This window comes from Myxocyprinus asiaticus, chromosome 11 (genome assembly GCF_019703515.2).
Source record: "Myxocyprinus asiaticus isolate MX2 ecotype Aquarium Trade chromosome 11, UBuf_Myxa_2, whole genome shotgun sequence".
Lineage (NCBI taxonomy): Eukaryota > Metazoa > Chordata > Actinopteri > Cypriniformes > Catostomidae > Myxocyprinus > Myxocyprinus asiaticus.
In genome coordinates this window covers 4,092,501-4,111,061 of record NC_059354.1, presented here as the reverse complement: position 1 = coordinate 4,111,061, position 18,561 = coordinate 4,092,501, and the positions used below count along the sequence as shown (strand labels likewise).

General features: G+C 36.3%; 1 long non-coding RNA gene across 1 annotated transcript in view; it reads right to left on the bottom strand.

Annotated features, from left to right (window-relative positions):
- Nucleotides 1–353: 353 nt before the first annotated feature.
- The window catches only part of LOC127448367 (uncharacterized), a 46,697-nt gene continuing 28,489 nt past the window's right edge, over nt 354–18,561 (bottom strand). The window contains exons 3-5 of the long non-coding RNA XR_007898509.1: nt 7,897–7,957; nt 2,473–2,538; nt 354–1,917 (exon numbers count right to left, since the gene is read on the bottom strand). This is a non-coding gene — a long non-coding RNA (uncharacterized LOC127448367). The remainder of the gene's footprint in view (nt 1,918–2,472; nt 2,539–7,896; nt 7,958–18,561) is intronic.

Below are 18,561 nucleotides of genomic sequence, written 5' to 3'. Positions count from 1 at the left end.
TATTACTGTAATTGCATTAGAACCATGGCTTCTGCCAAAAAAACATGGTTACTACAATATTACTATAGTAAAACTATATATTTAATTTGACCCAGATTAAACCTTTCCCTAAACTCCCCGACCTTTACCGTGACCAAATCAATCCGAGGAAATCTACCTTTATGTTATTTATTAATGTAAGTAGTATTAGAGGAAATATTAAGAGTGGAGACAGGAAACAGGATGGGGAAAAATTGGGACAAAAGTTGAATCGAGCCCAGGTCGTCTGTACGCAGAAAAACACATTCACAATGTCTTTACACACCACAAAATATATTTTTATTTTTATTTATAGTTTTTAATGTTTAGGGTACTGTTTTTCTTTTTCAAAAACGCCAAAGTTTGTTTTATAAAAAATCATACATTTTACCATGGTAGTGACGATACATGCTTGATTTTACCAGAGGTTTCCATGGTTGTTACAAATAAATACCACAGTTTAAACTATAAAAACTATGGTACATTTTCATATGGGCAAATGCAAAATATAATAAAGGGCTTTAAAACCATAAAGATTTATGGACAAAACTAGTACAAAAAGAAAAAAGAAAAAAGAAAAAAAAAAAAGGATCGTTTATTCATTGTTTCCTGAATAAAAATAAAATCCATGATTAAAGTAGACAAGTTATATAAATAAACATGGCAATCCCTTAAAGTTGTCAGTTTTAATATTTCAGAATTTAATGAGCCTTATACAGGTTTTATTAAACTACCCAGCTGCAGATAAAGAAATATTGCCAAAAAAAAAAGACTTGACTTGGACTCGTGACCAAAAAACTGAGACTTGGTTTAGACTTGGCCTTGAAAGACTTGAGGCTTGACTTGTACTCTACCTCAAAGACTTGAGACTTGACTTGGACCTCAGGGACTTGTGAACATGTCTGCAAAAAGTCCCATAGACCAGGGGTGTCAAACTCAGTTCCTGGAGGGCCGCAGCCTTGCAGACTTTAGTTCCAGCCCTGCTCCAAAATGCCTCCTTGTAATCTTCAAGCACTCCTGAAGACCTTGATTAGCTGCTTCAGGTGTGTTTAATTAGGGTTGGAGCTAAACTCTGCTGGACTGTGGCACTCCAGGAACCGAGTTTGACACCCCTGCCATAGACTAAAATAAAAAGAGGGACCCAACTTGGGGGTGCATGGCCTCTTTTCACTTGGCCAATGAGGACCACCCAGAACACCCTAGCAATGCCCTGCCAACCATCCCAACTCCCTAGTTTTGCATGGACAAGCACCATTCACATTTTTTTCAGAATGTGTGAAAATGTCGAAAATACATTTAATGATCTAATTGTTCATTTAGTTATTTCTTGGTATATTTATCACATGGCACTTTTCATAAAAGCAATAAGCAAATCAAGGTTGTGCATAACAGTTATGAGCTCTGTGTCAGGCCTGAGAACACAGATTACCTGGGGTAAAACCACTCTAACGCAGGGCCTCTCATGGCTTATTGCTTCAATAAAGATGTAGCACATGACGCTGCACTGCAGAAAAACCCCCAGAATGCATTCTCTCTGTTCATGTCAACTTAACCTCCCCTTCATAAAAACATTCAAAAAAAGACCCCTCCTCCAACCTCTCTTCCTCCTTCACCCTTCCCCACACTTCACAAGCCCTCGCTCCATTTGAAAGGAGGAGAGGATAGAGAGCATGCCACTGCCTCAATTACACAAAGACTCAGTGACCCCCAACCGGTTCCATTCACTCTCCCCACGGCTCTCTCCGCAGGAATCCTAAAGTCCTTTTAGCCGTGCGGATTGAACACGGGCCACCCTTTCCTCTTTCTCTCTCTCTCTCTCAGATTAATCATGTGTGAAATGGAGGCTGCAAACTGCCGATGTCACAGGTTGAGCTTGTGTCATGTTGAGCCGTCAGCCGGCTGAAAAAAAAAACGGTAGAGCTCCGTTAGAAAGATGTTAATAAAGACTCACAGGTCTGCTGGGTTCAAACATACCTACACAGCAGTGTCAGAAATTAACCTTTTTTTTTAATGGACTTGATTTTCAGGTACATTTTTTACTTCATACGGGTGTGTCATCCATTTATATCAAATGGAATCAGTTAATTGAAGTAAATTCTTAATCTGAAATGTCCACTGAGTGGTGCAAAAAGCAAGTAAAGTTTTTTTTTTTGTTTTGTTTTTATTTTATTTTTTTTAAGGTTAATGCTCTATCAAGTTTGAAAGGAATATTCCAGGTTCAATACAAGTTAAGCTCAATCGACAGCATTTCTTGCATAATATTAATTACCACAAAAAATCATTTTGACTCGTCCTTCCTTTTGTTTAAAAAAAAAAAAAAAAAAAAGCAAAACTCATGGTTACAGTGAGACAATCTGTAAATGTTAAAATACTCACTGATTCAAAAGTATAACCACAAGACGTAAACAATCTATGCGTAAACATGATTTTAGTGTGAAAAAATCATTTACTAACCTTTTCTGTGTGAAGTTATAGCCAGTTTTACAACTTCGTTGCCATGAAGACGTAATGCCGTAAACCCTAAAACAACCATAAAAAAGATGATTTAAACAACTTTACTTCTCAAATAATATACACGTTTTAACATAATAATTAATCTAAGTGCTTTTATAAAACTATAAGCTTCACATATAAACCCTCCAAAAATTGGCGCCATTCACTTCCATTGTAAGTGACTCACTGATTTTTGCTTCTTCTTCTTTTTTTTTTTTTTTTTTTTTAAGAAAAGGAGGGATGAGATGAAATTATTATCATAATTTTTTGTGGTAATCAATATTATGCCAAAAATGATGTTGATTGAGCTGATCTTGTATTGAACCTGGAATATTCCTTTAAATCAACAAAACCTACCTCCCTACCCTAAACCTAACCGATAGTGTCATAAAAACAAGTTTATAAATGTAGTTGGTTATGTAATGCAAACATTAAAATGCCTCCTTACAAGTCATGCGCTATAGTAAAAGTGTTTAGATGTTATAAGATAGCATTGTGTGATGAACAGGGGAAAAAGTAAGTGTTTATAAACTAATAATCTTTTACTTTTGTGTGAAAATGAACAAAAGTCATTGTTGTTGTAGCGTTGCTAGTGATTTCACCATATCACCAAAAATCTTGCTAAAAAGGTAGGTATAGTAACATGATTCTATGAGACCAGGTTCAGGTTTTATACAAAAGCATATTTATAAAAGGGATATTTTCAAATCTGATTGCATGAGACATGTTTGAAACCACATGTAAAATGATTATAAATACACACCAGTGCCTGCACAATATATATGAATGTGGCAAGTTTTAACAGTGCTTGGCAACCGTAAACAACCTAAAGTTAGGACAATGAACTATATTACTTGGCGGAAGCATTATTATGATATACGAGGCTATTTGGACCTTACCCTAACCTGCCCTTACAAAAATTAACCATGGTTTTACTACAGTAATCATAGTATCACCATGGTGTTTTGTCGTAAAATCATAGTCACCACAAAATTAAATATTTATTAACATTATATTACTGTAATTGCATTAGAACCATGGCTTCTGCCAAAAAACATGGTTACTACAATATTACTATAGTAAAACTATATATTTAATTTGACCCAGATTAAACCTTTCCCTAAACTCCCCGACCTTTACCGTGACCAAATCAATCCGAGGAAATCTACCTTTATGTTATTTATTAATGTAAGTAGTATTAGAGGAAATATTAAGAGTGGAGACAGGAAACAGGATGGGGAAAAATTGGGACAAAAGTTGAATCGAGCCCAGGTCGTCTGTACGCAGAAAAACACATTCACAATGTCTTTACACACCATGCCATTGAAGTGATGCTTAAGGGCGCAGTTTGTCTTTAATTTCTGTCTTTCCGCCGGACCTTTTGAGTGCAGATAGCAGTACTGGGTGGCAGGTGCAACTTAGTGCAAATAGTCACTCTGTTATGATAAATATTAATAAACATTCAACTCTTTATTGAATGTTGGTGTTTTTATCATATTGCTGTTTATGCCGTTTCATAAAAGTAATAAGCCACTCAAGTCTGTGCATTACAGTGATTTTACCACAGATTAAGAGGTAATATGAGAGCTCTTATCCATGTGTAATCGGTCCTGCTCGACTCGCTCAGAACGGGATTCGCTAACGAGGAGGCTAAAGGCTCCAGCCTCTAGTTTCAGTTGCTAGTGCACCTCTTGAGGCCAGGGGAGTGTGGTTTACACATACCGCATGGCTATCACATACCAGCTGGCTCCCATTACACATGCAAAATCACTGTAATGCTTATGCTTTAAAATAAGGGTTTTTTTAAAAATGGGATCTGGGAACCCCCAGGGGTCTGCAAAGGAGCGTTTGAGGGTCCGCAGAAAATTTGTGGAAAAAAGGACAATTTTACTACATGTATTTTTTTGAAGTCAAAGTTGCCATGTAAATTTATGATATTAATTACATTTGTTTAACATATTTGTTAAACATAATATGCTTTTACCAAATTTGACATTATTGCCATTTCATTCTTCTTTCTAAAGTTGAAAGCATGAGATCAGATTTAATCATGATCATTTTAATAAATATTTAAGTAAATATTCCAGATAATATTTTAATTTAATTTAATATGTTTTTGGCTTTGTTACAATAGCAATATAAAAGCAAATTATTTAATTTGGCAAATAACATGTTTTATTAATAATATCACTATTTATTTCTGTACTATTTTTCTTTCTCAGTATAATTGTGACTTTATACCTGAAAATATATAGCTGAATTATCATTTTAGGAAGGGGGTCCCCGCAAGGAAATCATCATATTTGAGGGTCTTTGGCATCAGAATGTTTGAAAACCCCTGCTTTAAAACTCACTGCTAGGGTACATTTTAAATAATTTGCCAGTCCATATGTTAGATTGAATAGCTCTCGACTGTCTGTCACAGTGAGCTTTGATGTATTTAGATTTCTGTTTCAAGTTTTAATGTTGTAATGAGGGTTTTCTTCACATTTAATGTTGTGAGAGAATATTTGATATATTTTTTTCATATTAGCTACCCATTCAACACCGCTCGCCTCAGAGGCAACAAATACAGATTTCTGACAGCTACAGGTCACTACATTGACCTCATAACTAGACTGGACTACAATAGAATGTTTAAGCAATATCATACAAGCAAGAGTGGTGTGTTGTTCGGCATATTATCATCACAGCTGTTATTCCTGAGGTCCATTGTGAATGTGATACTGGTTTCATACAACATTTCAACAAACGAGTAAACAATATTGAATAAGTAACATTTTAGACAAAAATTGCGCAGTTAGAATGCACATTTCTTCTCTGTCATTGAAAATAGTATCGAAAGAAGCCAAAGCATCAAGCACAACTCACTCTCTCCACTGCTCTCCTACTCTGTTTATTCTTTTTAATGTATTTATATATATATATATATATATATATATATATATATATATATATATATATATATATATATATATATATAATTTTTTTATTTTTTTATTTTATTTTATTTTTTGACTGGCTGCGTTTCGTTCATAAATTAATCAGTGTTTTTGAACAAATCTTTTCAGTGAACGAATAGTTCCCGTTCACTTCCATTGTTTCAGCAGTGAACCATTCTGTGTTTTTAATGAAACAGTTGAGTAAATGATTGAATGACTCTACTGGAATGATTATGCAATCTCCAGAAATGATCACTGAATGAATCAGAATGAAATCAAAATGAACAATGAATCATCTGGAAAGCCACGAAGATAAGCGGAGTGATACAAATACAGGTCCCAGTGCTGTTGGACTTTGTATCAGCACTCTTGGAACACATTTCGTCCAATCAGATTCAAGGACCAGAACATACTGTTGTATCCACCTTTTTCCTGGAAGTGTTCATGGAAGTGTTCTATTATTTATAACGGAAGACTGTTCTTGTTTTCAGGTTTCCAATGTTTTCATTTGCATCGGCATAGGTTTTTAGCGGATAACATGATTTTTTTTTTTTTTTTTTTTTTTTAATTGACAACTAATGAAACATGTGGTTACATTGTGCCCATTCTTTACAGAGATGCAATGGTTATCTTTTGACAGCACCTCACCTGAGTGGGTAGATAACAATATAAAGTGATGCTCGATGCTTATTTCATTAACTAACCCTAATTGCACAGCTTGTGCCTAAACTCATTTTTAATCCAATTTACACTTAAAATGGTTGTTTTTCTCTGTCTGGATCGCTTTTTATTATAGTTTTTATATTGCTTCTTATGAAGACTGGAACCAGAAAACATTCCAGTGGGAATAAAAAATCATGATGGGTGGTCAGGAAAACTGTGGATCGTATGAAATATTTCAAACATTAGATAACAGATAAAAAGAAATGCACTACAGAGCATTCCTGTCCCACACATTTTAAATAGGTGGGGCATTTTTGTCACTTTCAGTGGCATTTTTGCCACATGCTCTGATTAATTTCCGACCCTAGTACATGCATGCTTTACAATGCAATCTTACATACAAACCCTCTCATGCACTCATATGCTTCTAATGCACACACACATGCATGCCTTTTGGAGAGATCTGGCAGTGTTGTGAAGGAGATCCACCTTTTTTCGTTTGCTTTCTTCCTCTCACAGTGTAATCTCAGATGGCTGGAGTGATCTGCAGTAATTTGACTGTGAATGCAGAGGTTATGTATTGTTCTGTAATTGGAGCTGCTGAAATTAGGCCTGAATGCTGTATTATCATTCAGTCATTACTGCATTTGATCACGCCTCACTGGAGTTAATATGGTCCAACCTCACCTTGCACTTCCCCATCTTCGAAGACAGACTTAACTGCTGCCAAAACATGGATAACACTGATGAATAGAAATATTATATCATGGGCTATTTTGATGTTGTATATTTCAGAGTTTCCCCCAATTGTCATTCATTTATTATTTAACAAAAATGAGACAATTGTTGACAGAGTAAGAGTGAAGAGTTACAAGATGAATGTGGATAGCATCACTTTCAGATCATTTTTTTTTTTTTTATGAAATAATGCAACCTGGTCTCATAGTGAAAAAGTGACTCTATATAATTTTTTTGCAAAACTTGTTATCTGTGTCTCCAGGTAAAATTCCATGCTGTTTCCAGGTGAAATGAACACTAGAGCTGCTACAACAACTGTGTGTTTTATTAACTTTCACTCAAATCATGACTTTAATGGCTGATTATGACTTTGTAAATACCAGTCAAATGTTTTGAAACACTTCACTGAAATGTTTCTCATGATCTTAAAAATCTTTTGATCTGAAGGCGTATGCTTAAATGTTTGAAATTAGTTTTGTAGACAAAAATATAATTGTGCAATCATATTAATTTATTTCATTTTAAAACTAAAATTTAATTAAAAAATTAAAAAAAAAAAAAAGTTTTTGAAATTGATGACCAAATAATAAAGAAAAGCAGCCAATAAGTGCCCAACATAGATGGGAACTCCTTCAATACTGTTTAAAAAACATCCCAGGGTGATACCTCAAGAAGTTGGTTGAGAAAATGTCAAGAGTACATGTCTGTAAATTCTAGACAAAGGGTGACTACTTTGAAGATGCTAAAATATAACACAGTTTTGATTTATATTGGATTTTGTTTAGTCACAACATAATTCCCATATTTCCGTTGATGTTATTCCATAGTTTTTATGACTTCACTATTATTCTAAAATGTGAAAAAATAAAATAAAAATTATAATAAAGAATGACTAAGTGTTTCAAAACTTTTGACCGGTAGTGTATTTTTCTCTCTATTACTCAGAACCTGCTATTTTATGATATCGACACACTTTTATTCTAATGCATCTTTTGAAAAATTCCAAAATATTCCAAAATGAATAACTTGCACAGTAGCTCACCTGATAGGGTGTTGGACTTAGAATTGGAGGACTGTGGTTCAAATCCAGCCATGACCTCAAGCTGATGTGACACAACAGAGAAGCAGCACAAAAAAAAATATTTTTATATACATTTTTAAACATCTCATTTATATTTTAAAACATGAATGGTTAGGTTTAGGTGTTGATTTGGTAACACGTCTTTTTTTATGTCTCATTTATATTTTAAAACACTAACGGTTAGGTTCAGGTGTTGATTTGGTAAGGATGTCTTTTTTAAACATCTCATATATATTTTAAAACACTATTGGTTAGGTTCAGGCAAACGTTTTAGGTTAGATAGGTATGTTATAAAAACATCCATCTAAAATTCACCTTTAAACCTCATCTGAATACGACACCATTTTACTCACTTTTGGCACCCCCAGCTGGACATTTCACTGGAAAACTGCAGCCAAACGTGTTATAAAGCACGTGAATTTTGAATTGCAAAAATGTTGTCATGTTCACATAAATTTCATGAGATCAGGCTGGATAATGTGTTGAGAAATACTTGAGTTACTACTGAAATCTCTAACGTTTGTGGACACCGTAAGACATTGTTGAGATCTCTTCTGAAACTATAGAGGAGACATGAGAGATTACTAGGGTCTTTTTCTCAGGAGAAAAAATAATCTGAGAAGTGGCAGATTTAAGCTAAAGGCTTTGTTTGCTATATATTTAATCTCATAACTGTCCATGAGAAATAAGTGAGATCTCACTTTGTCATTTTTTTGCCAATGTGTGAACGGCTTGTAATGCAACTTAAAAAATGAGCCCTTCCCGGACTTCCTAGGTTGCCTATTAAAGCCTGTAGACTGATTTTCATGTGAAGGGAGCGGGTCGCATTTGCTGGGAAAATCCAAAGGATGTGACGTTTTGCACGCTCCCGAGAGCCTTGCCTCAGTGCTTTCTTATTTAACAGTGTCAACAGACAGTCTGCAAGACAAGGTAATGTTATCTTAGAGGAATCCAGCACAACACCGACTCCTACACAAACTCAGAGTTAGCCAAAAAAAAAAACAACATTTATCTATTGAATCCCGTCTGGCTAAGCTGGAACGTTATCATGGTCGAGCGAAAACTAGAGTGAACATCAGCAGGGCATTTGATTCCTGGAGGGATCTTCGTTTGGTTTTGGGGATCAAAACCGACCCTGAATTGGTGTTCTTCATATTGGACAGGTAAGCTTACATAACTGCAAAGCATGTGAAATATAGTGCCATAAGGATTGATCCGTGTAATTTTAGCTAACTTGAACTTGCCTGCTAATGCTGATGAATTGCAAGCTACCTTGCTTCCTAACTTTCAAATAATTTCAACGATCTTTTCTTTATACTAAAAGCCAGGTTAGTGTAAATGTTATTCTGTAATTATTCAGCAAGGTAAACTACAATAACACATGAAATGAATGCTAGACAGTGTTCAAGATAATGCAAAAGACCCATTCATTAGTGTAACGTAACTTGATTATACAGAAAATATATACAATCTATTATTATAAAACAATAGAGCATCGATATATCAAAATGTCAGGTGTGATGGAATCACATCAATACTGAATTCTGTCAACATATTTATAATGTACAGTCTATTTTATAAACAGCTACTGTCATCATCCACCAAATTTAGCTAACAGCTATTGATAAAGCTGACTAGCTAGCTAATGCTGACATAGGCTATCGTATAAATGCAGTCAATGTATCATGCAAAGAAAAGTGATTACTTCAAACTACAGTCTCGTATAGTCAGACCTATATCCACACTTTGTTTTAGTCCTGTTCCAGCACTGGAGAGTCAAATAAAATACAGTCTCAAAGTCTGTAGTAAAACAATCAAACTGTGTTATTTTAATTATGCTACCTTCAGACTCTTTGTTTTTGTCATGCTTGCTCACGTCCCTATAGAGTGTGCGCGCGCGCGATCACGAGCAACAGGCTGGTTTCAAGGAAACAAGGGTTTCTGAATCTTACATACTGCACCTTTAAGCTAAATCACAGTATATGTGTTTCATAATGTTGATAACAAAACAATTTCGTTTTGTTTCTTGATCATTTAAAAATAAGCAAAATTTGCAGAAATAATAAGTGGGGCCAGTCCATAAACATTAAAATACTCACTGTTTCAAAAGTATAGCTACATTTATAAACTTGTAAACATTATACGTGTTTACATGATTTTATAGTGATAAAATCGCTTATTAACCTATGGGTGTAAAGTTATATCCAATATTAAAACTTCACGACACTGGTAAACCCTGTAAGCTATTTCATCTCACTAAAATCATGTTGAGCAGAGATTTTTATGAAACCATCAGGGAAGCAAAAAGTCAGGTACACAGCGAGAAACAGAGAAAGATAGACTGTATATACAGGCTATATGGCACAATCTGGAGGAAACTGTTTGAAAGACGTTGTTCTTTGCCTCTCTCTGACACCACTAGAGACGGCAGTCTTTTGAATGTGTCAAATCTCTCTTTCACTCTTTAAGAAATTAATTACAGCTCCTCCTCCTTTCCTCTGCACTGCTTTTGATAGGGCCTTTTTCTGCTCTATCTAAAGAGGCTCTTCCATAGATTTCACTTGGCACCAAGTGCACACAACATTCGGCAAGAAGCAATGTAGATCATTTTTATTCATTGCCTCAAATTGTCAGCAATTATGTGCGTCAGTGGCCACCTGCTTGTTCTGAATGGCAGCGGGTCTGGCGGAGTGTGTGTGCGCGTGTGTGTTTGAGGGGGGATTACACTAACAAGGAGTGTACAAGACCTCCAGTCGCAGGTGAAATGGCCCTTCTTGTTAGGATAATGAGTGGTCAGAGGCTGTGTGTGCTGAGGCTGGAATGGGCCCGCTGAAATGCAGGATTACCAGCCTCCTCCTAAACCCCCCCCCCCGACACACACTCGACAAAACCCTGTACAAACCAGGGTCACGGCAGATGCTGGCCTCAGCATGGCTGGCACACGACAGAACATGGTAAGCGGCTTTATCCCAGTGTTTAAAAGAAACACGCACACACAGCTGCTTCATTACCTCTCAAATGTTTTCATTTTCTCCTGCAGTTTCACACATGTGTGTGTTCAGATCTTCAAAATCCAGCCTTATCAAATGGGACAGATTTATTTAACTTGCATTAAACTGGAGAGAGAGAGTAAATAAAGATTAGACAGACAGACAGGATTGTGGGTCTCCCATCGTATGAGGCCCTTTCCCACAATGCAGGTGCTCTGAATGTAAGCAGTGCTCTGATTTTGGTTTTATTCCAGATGAAAAGCTGCTGGCGTAGAGACTTTCGTTAGCGTGGTGTGCTGACCTGGGTTCAGCTGCTATGTTAGTATCTCGCTACTAATGATTTCTGCAGCACAAAACCCCCTGACCTGCCAACATTCTCAATTTCCACAGAAAAAGACAAGAAATGGGCCAGTGAGAGGAGGGGGAGGGAAGCAAGGGATGAGAGGAGGAATAAAAAAAATACATATACTTTTCAGATTGGAACGGCATGAGAGAGCTGTGATTTGAGGCATGCTGTGAGGGTGGTGCATGCTGGGACATTGACTGGTTGTAGTTGAACTGTGACACACATCCAAAACACTACTGTGTGTATGTGTGTGCGTGTGTGTGTGTGTGTGTGTGTGTGTGTGTGTGTGTGTGTGTGTGTGTGTGATCTGTCCAATAAACCCTCTCACCCTTCAGACTTATAGATTATATCCTTCACTTCTCTGAAACACATACCTGCAAACAAACACTCATAACCGTACAATTACTACAGTGTCAAATATAGTTTCCTGTCTGTGTAAGAACAGACACACACACACACACACCATTAAAATGCTGACTATGTCAGTTCATGAACACACACAAATATGCGATTGTATTGCAAGAACAAAGATAAAAAGAAAAAAAATATTAGACAATTATTCTCATCCACAGACTGGACACTTGCCTCATAACTAATGTTAAGAGCCTGATCTCATGAACATTAGGTGACAGTTGCAACCTTTTGCAAAACGAAATGACGTGCTTCTTTATACGTTTGGCTGCAGTTTCCCAGTAAGATGTCCAGAGGGTGGCGCCAAGAGCAAGTAAATTGTGTCGTAATCACACAAGGTTATTAAGGTGAATATTAGATGGAGGTTTTAATGAGTGAAACATACCTCCCTGACTTAAAACTTTCAACCTTACGATAGTGTCATAAAAAGCAAATGAGAGGTGAATAAAACATCCTTACCCTTAACCAACACAAAAACCTAACCGATAGTGTCCTAAAAGTAAATGCAACATTTAAAGCACAGTTTCTGAAGCAACCACGTCAGTTCCTGTTGTTTCTATGACACTTTTGTCTCATGTGTCCACTAGCTTATTTGGCTGGATTGGAACCTCGATCTTCAGAGTTCAAAGTCCAGCAATCAGATGAGCTACCGCAGAAGTTAATGACATTAGAATAAGTGTGTAAATGTAAGAGAGTCTGTAATACAAGCATACGCATTTGTTGTTTTTCAAAAGATGCATTACAGTAAAAGTGTTTCGATATTATTACATAGAAGTGTGAGCAATTGTCCGAAAACGAGTCATAATCAGCCATTGTAGTTGTGATTTGTCTGAAAGTTCCTCTAGTGTTTTTTTTTTGTTTGTTTGTTTGTTTGTTTGTTTTTTCAGGACACTGTGGCGAATACGAAGAATGTGGCACGTAAAAGTCAGTTTACAAAAATGTAGTTATAGTAACGTTTATTTTGAGACTAGGTTGAATGTTAACCTACAGCATCAAAATTGTAGGTTATACAATACAATCATTTGGAAAGTTGTTAAGAGACAAAATTCAGTTACATTTTGCATGAAACAAAAGAAAACAGAAAGCAGAACAAAGCCAAACAAAAACCAGAAGAATACTAAAAGCAAAAAAAAAAACCAAACAAAACACAGAACAAAACAAATGTCTAGGAAAGCTGTTATAATACAAAAATCACTCACATACAATTTTGCATGAAAAAAAAACAACAGAAGAGAACAGTAATTAATCATTTTTAGGAAAGCTGTTATGAGAAAAAAATGACATTTGCATGACATTTAAAACAAAACAAAAAATGAAATGAAATGAAACGAAGCAAAACAAAAAACAAGAATAAAAAAAAGAAAACAGAACAGAACAAAACCAAAATCAGAAGAAAACTAAAAGCAATAAAACAAAACACAGAACAGAACAAATGTCTGAAAGCTGTTAAAATCAGTCGCATAACATTTTGCATAAAAAAAAATTTTTATAATAAAATAAATAAATAAATAAACAGAACAAAACAAATTTCTAGGAAAGCTGTTTGATTAAAACATTTTGCATGATTAAAAAAAGAATGAAACAAAAACTGAACAGAACAAGAATTTATCATTTCTAGGAAAGCTGTTATGAGACAAAAATCAGTTTAATAACAATTTGCTTGACATTTCAAACAGAACAAAACAAAACAAATAACAGAACAAACTAAAACTAAAAAAAAAAAGAAAAAACTGAGAACACAACAGAACAACATGACATGATGGTGCTATGTATTTTTCATATATTTCAAATACTGGTTAATAATTTTTGATCAGTTGCAGTTCTACAATAAATTCATACAAATAAATACACATTCACACAGTCACTTTACAAACATTTACAGTAAAAATTACAGCAACTCATAATTCATACCATGGTGGTCTCTTCACATATATAGGGGCAAATGGTGGCACTATGTGTTTGTTGCTTACACTGATCAGCCACAACATTAAAACCACTGTCAGGTGAAGTGAATAACATTTATAACCTCATTACAATGGCACTTGTTAAGGGGTGGGATATATTAATGAACAAATGAACAGTCAGTTCTTGAATTTCATGTGTTGGGAGCAGGAAAAATGGGCAAGCGTAAGGATCTGAGCGACTTTGACAAGGGCCAAATTGTGATGGCTAGACGACTGGGTCAGGGCATCTCCAAAACGGCAGGTCTTGTTGGGTGTTTCCGGTATGCAGTGGTTAGTACCTACCAAAAGTGGTCCAAGGAAGGACAACCGGTGTACCAGCGACAGGGTCATGGGCGCCCAAGGCTCATTTATGCGTGTGGAGATCGAAGGCTAGCCCATCTTGTCCAATCCCACAGAAGAGCTACTGTAGCACAATTTGCTGAAAAACTTAATGCTGGCCATGATAGAAAGGTGCCAGAACACACAGTGCATCGCAGCTTGCTATGTAGCCGCAGACCGGTCAGAGTGCCCATGCTGACCACCGCCGAAAGCGCCTACAGTGGGCACGTGAGCATCAGAACTGGACCATGGAGCAATGGAAGGTGGCCTGGTCTGATGAATCCCGTTTTCTTTTAGATCATGTGGACTGCCGGGTGCGTGTGCGTCGTTTACCTGGGGAAGAGATGGCAGCAGGATGCACCATGGGAAGAAGGTAGGCTGATGGAGGTAGTGTGATGCTCTGGGCAATGTTCTGCTGGGAAACCTTGGGTCCTGGCATTCATGTGGATGTTATTTTGACACGTACCACCTACCTAAAGACTGTTGCAGACCACATACACCCCTTCATGGCAACGGTATTCCCTGATGGCAGTGGCCTCTTTCAGCAGGATAATGCGCCCTGCCACACTGCAAAAATTGTTCAGGAATGGTTTGAGGAACATGACAAAGAGTTCAAGGTGTTGACTGGCCTCCGAATTCCCCAGATCTCTATCCGATTGAGCATCTATGGGATGTGCTGCACCAACAAGTACGATCCATGGAGGCCCCACCTCACAACTTACAGGACTTAAAGGATCTACTGCTAACGTTTTGGAGACAGATAACACAGGACACCTTCAGAGGTCTTGTGGAGTCCATGCCTCGATGGGTCAGAGCTGTTTTGGTGGCACGAGGGGGACCTACACGATATTAAAAAGGGGGTTTTAATGTTGTGGCTGATCAGTGTATATGTTGGTGGGAAAGCGAAAACAGAGTAGATTGTGTAGGGTCCTCTGATCATAATCAGGGTGCATTGTAGAGGATCGTCCTACCAGTGATTAGATAATGAATCTCTTAGACACTTAAGGTCTGATTCAGTACAACCATCATAATATGCCAGGGCTGCTAGCCGGCACACAGACAAAAAGCAAAATTATGATTAGTGCAGAATAAAAACCAATCACTGCCTGTGTTACAGGTCTTCTAAGAGGTGATGAGTCATGAGTCTGACCACTCACAGTGCAAAGAGGAGGTCACATGACCTGCAAGTATGTTTTTGTGAATCCATGGAAATCCCACACGCTATGTGAAACCATAAACTAAACATCATTACAAAATATCATGCACACACACACATACACACACAGGCGTATATAAACACACGCACATGCTAAGCTTTTACAGTCCAAACAACTGTATGCATATGGAATTTATGGAAAAATATTGATGATACTTGAAGATTGTCTGTATTCAATTATCAAGCACACTTTGTCATTCATAAATCACTGATGTCTGTAACAGAATCAGTGAATGTGGGACATGAGTGGCTGTGATGGGCATTTGTGTTTTTATGCGATTGGCCTGAAGGCATTTTAACTGACACCTCTCTGGAGCCTGCAGATGACAGTGCGCAATACGTCATGACAATTATTCATACCATCCATCTTGTCACTCGAATGATGTCAAACAAGTTTGAGCTAGAAAATACTGATGATTCACTTACCTAAACAATGATATACAAATTCTTGGAATTTTCTGTTATAATTTGGAGCCATAGACTTGATTTAAAACTGCGCCATATTTAAATTTTGATGGGAATGAAGACAAGGCTGTTAGGGACTTACAGACTCTTTAATGACAAGCCCTTTATAAAGTTGTATAAAGGTCCTAGATCACAATTAATTGTCACAACTCTTCGATATTTGTCTAGTGAAATCATCAAAAAACTAATACTCTTAATGAAGTCTATTTTTTATTTACAAATTCAAAACAGTTACTGTTCAGTTACTGCAATTCCATGACTCAGCAAAATCAGAACAAAACCAAACAAAAACCAGGAGAAAACTAAAACCAAAAACCAAAACCAAACAAAACAAATGTCTAGGAAAGCTGTTATTATACAAAAATCAGTTGTATAACATTTTGCATGAAAACAAAACAACAACAGACCAAAACAAAAAACAAACAACAGCAGAGAACAGTAATTAATAATTTCTAGGAAAGCTGTTAAGAGAAAAAATTATGTTTCATAACATTTGCATGACATTTAAAACAAAACACAAAACAAAACAAAGCAAAACAAAAAACAAGAACAAAACATAAAAAACAGAGCAAAACAAAACAAAACCAGAAGAAAACAAAATAAAACAACCCCCCCCCCCCCCCCAGTAAAAAAAACAAAAATGAGAACAAAACAAAACAAAAAAACAGAACAAAGCTAAATAAAACAAAAACAAATCTCAGACATCACACTTTAAAAAAGGTTTTTAGAAAGTTTCGAAAGTTTCAGAGTACATTAAAATATGAATGTCAAAGTTTCATGATATTTCTATTCAATGAACCTTATTATTTATTACTGTAAGCTTAATGTTTCATAATATTATAAAGGTCTTATAAAGTATTCCCAAAATGTTTAAGGTATTTACAAAACCATTTTTTGAATAATACCCTTTGAATATGTGATAACATGTTACTTTGCTGTGGAAATGACACTTTGTGGAAAGCTGTCATGATGTGTTCTGGTTGTCCTGCTGAAATCAAGTTATCCAATTACTGTGCGGCTAATGAGGCTGTTTTGGTTGCTCTGCTTTCTCTGAGGTACACAGTTCACTTACCCAACACAGAAAGGGGCTAATCAAGGGAATTATTGTTTTGCTGCTTCAATTTGCCGGCTCCCAGTTCTGCAGTGATTGGGATGAAAATGCACTATTGTTCTCTGCATTAATGCCTGAACTTTCAGGAGCAAAAAAATGACATGAATCGCTCCTGGATGGCCAGAAAAATGTACAGTAAAATACATCTACTCATTTAAGTACAATTGTATCTATATATTGAGTTTCTTAAGGGAATCTTCCAGTTATACACTGATCAGCCACAACATTAAAACCACCTGCCTAATATTGTGTAGGTCCCCCTCGTGCCGCCAAAACAGCACCAACCCGCATCTCAGAATAATATTCTGAGATGATATTCTTCTCACCACAATTGTACAGAGTGGTTATCTGAGTTACCGTAGACTTTGTTAGTTCTAACCAGTCTGGCCATTCTCTGTTGTCCTCTCTCATCAACAAGACACAGAACTGCCACTCACTGGATGTTTTTCGTTTTTGGCACCATTCGGAGTAAATTCTAGAGACTGTTGTGTGTGAAAATCCCAGGAGATCAGCAGTTACAGAAATACTCAAACCAGCAATTATCTAATCAGCCAATTGTGTGTCAGCAGTGCAGTGCATAAAACCATGCAGATACGGGTCAGGAGCTTCAGTTAATGTTCACATCAACCATCAGAATGGGGAAATATTGTGATCTCAGTGATTTGGATCAGGGCATGATTGTTGGTGAAAGTTTTTTTGCATGATCAGTCATATTTTCAAAATCAAGAAAGATTCCATCAAAATGTGTCCAAATATTAAACAAAGTATATACTGCAGAAATATTGAATTTCATAATCCATGTAATGATCCAGTTTATTAGAGAATGGGTTTTTTAACTTTTTGATGCAAAGGACACTGAAATACTGTATGATGTTCCCTTGCGAGGGACCCCCTTGAAAGTACGTCTGTTGCAAAAAAAGAAGAGATGAACACAATAAATAATAAATGTTTTATATAAAATATATGAAACTATATGCAGATTATGTTTTTGTCTCGTAATCGTAAAAAAGAAAAAAACCTATGGCTAGCAATAGCATAAAATAATCATAATTAATCTCATGATTTCAGAATGAAACAGTATCAAATTCTAAAAATATTCACTTTTTTGTTTTTACACAAATTTTTTACACTTTCTTTTCCCCTTTAAAGTTTCCATGGACTCCTTTGCTGCCTCCTGGGTTTCCTTTGACCCCAGTTTGATAACCACAAAAGTAGTTTAAATGCACAGACAAAACGCACACTGAAAAAATTATTTAATCAAATAAGCAATTAAAATGTATATAACAACAAATGTTTAGGTTGATTTCTAAAGGTTAGATTTGTCTTGCACCTTGCACTATTCATGATTTTAAACAAAACTAAACAAAACTTGTATTTCACAGATATTTACATTTCACAGTGATTGAAAGTGTTTTTGATGTTTGCACATAAACACAGATAACAACGTACAAGCCGAGGGGAATTCTCTACAATTAGTCTTTTAACAACAAAGTTCTCTGAAAAGACTGCACTTAGGAGGGCACGGCGCCACAGCAAGCCGCAAGAAGAACCGTAAAAAAATGAGCTCTGGAGGAGGGAAAGAGGGAGAATAGCTTCAGAAGTCAAGTCTATCTGGCAATTACCATTTTACTGATGTTCTTTGGTTGCTGTGTGTTTTGAGAGACCATTAGCAGGTGTGCCTGGGCTGTATGACCCAACAAAAGCCTTCATCTTTAAAAGAACAACCAAAGTCTCACAGACAAGACATCTGCAGGGCTACAACACCAGCAAATACAAGTGTGCATACAGACATCCAAAAACACATT